The sequence below is a fragment of the Ruditapes philippinarum genome, unplaced genomic scaffold (assembly GCF_026571515.1).
Source record: "Ruditapes philippinarum isolate M1 unplaced genomic scaffold, ASM2657151v2 ctg1873_1_1_1_1, whole genome shotgun sequence".
In the NCBI taxonomy this organism is placed as follows: domain Eukaryota; kingdom Metazoa; phylum Mollusca; class Bivalvia; order Venerida; family Veneridae; genus Ruditapes; species Ruditapes philippinarum.
In genome coordinates, this window is record NW_026862884.1 from 42,836 (window position 1) to 48,958 (window position 6,123).

Below are 6,123 nucleotides of genomic sequence, written 5' to 3' on the forward strand. Positions count from 1 at the left end.
AGGAAATACTAAAGCATAAACGGAGAAAGAGTGTTAAGACCATGAACGTTTCAGCGCAGTATCTTATGATATCTATATCTAGGCCAAGAACGTTTTAGTAAAAACCTTTAGGCCAAAAGGGTTTTAGTAAGAACATTTTAGGGAAACATTTAGACCAAAAATGTTTCAATGAAACCTTAGACCAAGAACGTTTGATTGAAACATTTTGACCAAGAACGTTAAGGTGAAAAACATTTTGGCCAAAAAAGTTTAAGTGAAACCTTTAGAAAAAGACCATTTTAGACGAATTTTTTTTTATTGACACCTTTAAACTAAGTACGTTTTTGTGAAACATTTAGACCAAAAACGTTTAGGTGAAAACTTTAGACTAAGGACATTTATGCCAAGAACGTTTTTGGTTTAACATTTAGGCCAAGAACGTTTAAATAAAACATTTAGACCACGAAAGTTTTATTGAAACTTTTAGACCAAGAACTTTTAAATGAAACCTTTTGACAAAAAGCGTTTGAGTGAGAGTCAGACCTTTAGAACAAGAAAGGTTTAGTGAAACCTTTAGACTAAGAACGTTTTGGTGAAGTTTTTAGGCAAATAACGTTTTGGTGACACCTTTAGACCAAAAACGTCTTAATGAAACCAGAGATGTAAATAATGTTATATATGTCTCTGATGAAATATTTAATTCATCCCAAGAACGGTTTCTTTACAATGTGTGCTTGACTTATTACCCCCCACCCTCAAAAAAAAAAAAAATAAGATGTCAAAGTCATGTGGTATACGCACACTGACACAGTGAACATAGAAAAGATATAATATATAACATATAACACAATTTATTTCATTGCAAAATAAGAAGATTTAAATATAAACCAACAATGACTCCCTGAGTAAATTTCTGAGGACAATAACATATAAAGAACAATATAATGATTATGTAACAAGACATATACACATCTTGTATGACCATGTACAGAAATATATATAAAATCACTGTGTCTAACTGGCATTACCAAGGACAAAATAAATCAACCATTTCTAAATGTATGCAGTTAGTTAAAATATTTATTAATTTAGGCTTGATTGTAAAGGAAGCATGTAGTTTTTTTTTGTTCTACTTGACAGATTATGCAGTTTTAAACAAGGTAAAAAATAATTGTTCAATGTACACTGAACATTATGATTATGGTTGAGAACAAGAAATTACATAATATTTTTATGAAAAAAAAAGAGCTTACAGCAAAATGAATTTGAAATATGCAGGAAGTTGTCATCAATTTGGTCATGACTGCTATATCAAAGTAAGTATGGGTGGACATGGACACATAAGTATAGGATTTGGCATGCTTTTATATGTAATCCTTGTATATGGTATATATCACTGGTTAGACACAGTGAATAGTTAAATTAACATATCTGATAAGGCATGGCACCATTTCTACAACGATTTTAAGCTTTACTAGTTAGACACAGTGAACAATTGTATATCTAACACTCTAGTGTATAACTGACATTTAGTTTTACATAACAATAATGTAGTTTAAACAATTTATAACATACAATATTATACAGTAAGCTATTTTGTACCATTGATACTTTTGTATAATATTGAATACATCTACATTATGTTGTCAAATAAAAGAATAAACCGTTTGACATTCAGATTATTGCATGTTATACAAAGTAAAATTGATCCCAAGTAAGATTTATAAAATATTACATAATATTTGTATTTATATAAATTATCTTTTGAAAAATATAAGTAAATTTTTTATCGGACCAGATTCCAATTTTATTTCAAATTCTTAAGAAAAAGATTTTTTTATATTTCATTATTCCTGTATATAAATGAAATGTACTGGAATTTAGAGTATTGAATAAAATCTTTGAAAAAGTATAACAAACAATTTTTTTTCCATAAAGCAGTTAAAGATGCACAGTAACTTGTAAATCTATCTATTTTACATTAGTTATTTTTGGAATAATTTTACCAATTTTACACAAATCACAAAGCAATAGATTGTCACCTTAGTGCAGTAATAGGTTAACTCCTTATATAATATAATAGTAGTTAACTTGTTACTACACTAAGGTGATGAGATACCGACTAAACTAACTTTAATTTAAAAACTAGAACACAATATTTAAGTATGATAATAATTATTGAATAGTTATTTCTGTGGAATTAAAGTTGAAAATTGGCAATTTAAAACTTTGCATGAACTAAACATGAAAACTGAAATTCAAGGGCAGATAACCAAAATAAAATGAGTTCAGAGACCTCTAAATTTTGTTCACTTAAAATTTTCATTTAATTATCATATTTTTTCTAAGCTCATGAAATGTTTTAATACATCAAATGAAACAGTTATCATTCTGTCTCGTCTGTCTTTACATCTATATGAAAACTCTAGCATAAAGTTCCCTAAAAATGCATAGTCCAAATGGACAACAATTTCATTTTCTATCTATCAAGCCCTCACAATCAGTATGTCCATTAGATTCCTACATGTATATTGATACAAAATATATATAATTTAAGGGACATACATTTTAGGGTTCCTCTACTAGTATAAGCAACAAAGAAAAAAGTCAATTAAATAAACAAATTTCATAAAAATTAACATGCATGTAATAATAGGAAAAGGGGCAGTAACTCTGTAAGTAAAAGGGGAAAGAACTAAGATACTGTATAACAGTGAGGGAAATTTCTACTTAGGTCATGAATCCACCTGACCAACTAACTTTATGTATATATAATAATGAACAACACTAAGAGTATTTTAACAACAACAACAACACCAGCTTTCTTGATAATACAACAAAATAAAATCATTACAATTTTGATAAAACCTTAACAATCCAGATTTGTTATAAATATTTGAAATTTAAAAGTATACTTTGCATTTTTTCATTGATTATTTCAAAGTTGTGAACCAAGTAGTGACAATTTTTATTTATTTAAATTTATCTGGGCTTGCAATTTTCTAAATCGTTATGAAAGAAACTGACAAAAAATTAAAAAATTATCATTGCATTTACAAAATATGATAATTTTTAATTAATTAATGAACAACTTCCATGAACGCTTGGTATTTCAACCAGTATGGCAATGTAAGTTTTAAGCAGATTTCTTTTTATAGACAATTAAAACATTTTATGATATTCAAGAGAAAATTAATCATGATTAAATGATAGATGAGAAAAACTTAACAAATAGAAACAAATTCTTTAGTTCCCAAATAAACTGATATATTATCCATCATGATATAAAAAAAAGATTCTTTTTTTAATTAAAATTTTTACCTCAAGACAATCCCTGCTAATATTGATCATTAATTAATACATTTTATGAGGTCACAACAATAACACATGTTTATGATATAATTTCAGATTACAAATTGTTAAAAATGTAACAAACATCTACAATCTTTAATTCAATAAATACAAGTATTCCACATTTATAAAGCAACAAGTTTCCAGATTTGTTTTGAGTTTTTTTTAAATTAAAATTTAAAAACTGTTCTGAAGAATACAAAATGTTACCAGGTGTTCAAATGATTTAACCTAACCTTAAACCCTTTCTATCATAAAAAACCCACCTTTAACATGTCAAAATATGCAACAATTATTCTTGCTCTATTAGCAATGGCAGTGTTATTGCTGACCAAATTTTTTCTTTCTTTTGAAGAGGGGGGTCATCTGAGATAAGGGAATTACAAGCTATTTTTGAGGAACAATATGTAATTTTATACCTTTTTTTCATATCAGGGGAAATCTTTTTATTTCAGTCAGTCTGTTTCAGTCTGAGTTTCTGTTTCTTGTTGGGCTTTCTTTAGGGATTCTTATTTATCTCTATTCTAATAACTAAATGTGTAATCAGGTGTAAATACAGACATGTACAGCAATAACATTTGATCATATTTTCTACTTGCCTCTGTAATTGTCGCAGATTAAATTTTTCAACCAAATATTGACCCTAACCATATTGACCATTTATACTGAATAATTACCAGTCAGTTTGTCACTGAAAACATATACTTTGAATTTTGTTTCCTCCAGTGTAAATGAAGTTTGTAAAAAACACAAGAAACGCACAATTGCTGAAACATTGCAATGGGATATAACTTTGGTGATTGAGATAGTATTTATTATTTCAAATACTACAAAAAACATTAAAAGTTTCACTTAGATCATGAATTCTTATGGATTTCATAATAATGATGTATATTTTCTTAAACTTATATGTTAATAGAAATATTAAACACATCTGGAAACATGCTGCTTTAAACTTTTTAACTACAACATTGATAAATAGAAATCAGGAGGTATTTTCTGGTTCGATAATGAATGCAAGTTATGATTGTCTTTTCATTGTTTTTGAAGACAGAAATTCTAGAAATTTGTTTTGGTTCATAAAAAAGGCCTAAAGTCATATTTGTACTTGGTTTGGTGAAGAGTGAAGTCAAAAGTGACACAAGTTAAAGTCCAAATTGTTATGTATGTAAGTTAAAAGTGACACAAGTTTAAGTCCAAATTGTTATGTATGTAAGTCAAAAGTGACACAAGTTTATGTCCAAATTGTTATGTATGTAAGTCAAAAGTGACACAAGTTTAAGTCCAAATTGTTATGTATGTAAGTCAAAAGTGACACAAATTTAAGTCCAAATTGTTATGTATGTAAGTTAAAAGTGACACAAATTTAAGTCCAAATTGTTATGTATGTAAGTTAAAAGTGACACAAATTTAAGTCCAAATTGTTATGTATGTAAGTCAAAAGTGACACAAGTTTAAGTCCAAATTGTTATGTATGTAAGTCAAAAGTGACACAAGTTTAAGTCCAAATTGTTATGTATGTAAGTTAAAAGTGACACAAATTTAAGTCCAAATTGTTATGTATGTAAGTTAAAAGTGACACAAATTTAAGTCCAAATTGTTATGTATGTAAGTCAAAAGTGACACAAGTTTAAGTCCAAATTGTTATGTATGTAAGTCAAAAGTGACACAAGTTTAAGTCCAAATTGTTATGTATGTAAGTTAAAAGTGACACAAATTTAAGTCCAAATTGTTATGTATGTAAGTCAAAAGTGACACAAGTTTATGTCCAAATTGTTATGTATGTAAGTCAAAAGTGACACAAGTTTAAGTCCAAATTGTTATGTATGTAAGTCAAAAGTGACACAAGTTTAAGTCCAAATTGTTATGTATGTAAGTCAAAAGTGATACAAGTTTAAGTCCAAATTGTTATGTATGTAAGTCAAAAGTGACAAAAGTTTAAGTCCAAATTGTTATGTATGTAAGTCAAAAGTGACACAAGTTTAAGTCCATATTGTTATGTATGTAAGTAAAAAGTGACACAAGTTTAAGTCCAAATTGTTATGTAAGTGTAAGTCAAAAGTGACACAAGCTTAAGTCCAAATTGTTATGTAAGTGTAAGTCAAAAGTGACACAAGCTTAAGTCCAAATTGTTATGTATGTAAGTCAAAAGTGACACAAGTTTAAGTCCAAATTGTTATGTATGTAAGTCAAAAGTGACACAAGTTTAAGTCCAAATTGTTATGTATGTAAGTCAAAAGTGACACAAATTTAAGTCCAAATTGTTATGTATGTAAGTCAAAAGTGACACAAGTTTAAGTCCAAATTGTTATGTATGTAAGTCTAAAGTGACACAAGTTTAAGTCCAAATTGTTATGTATGTAAGACAAAAGTGACATATATTGAGTAAGCAAGTGAAAGATGACATTAGTCAAGTGTTGTGAGTGTAAAGTAAAAGTGATATGAGTGTTAAATCAAAAGTAACAATTGAATGTAAGACAAAAATGAAAATTTTAGCATCAGTCAAAGGTAAAAATAAAGTATAAATAAAAAATTACATACATGTAAGTCAAAACTGACACATATGTGAGCCAAAAGTGACATTTTAAGACTGCTATAATGGTTACAAGAGTCAGAAGAATTTATTTTTACATTTTTAATAATGCACTTTAGAGTTGAGTAACTGGCATTCCATGAATACTGTGACACTTTAAAAATGTTTACAATAATATTTATGAATGCATCTGATGAGTTAATTTTTCAAGTTATATTAATGCTGATTATCATTTTTGAGACCATATAATAACACATGTA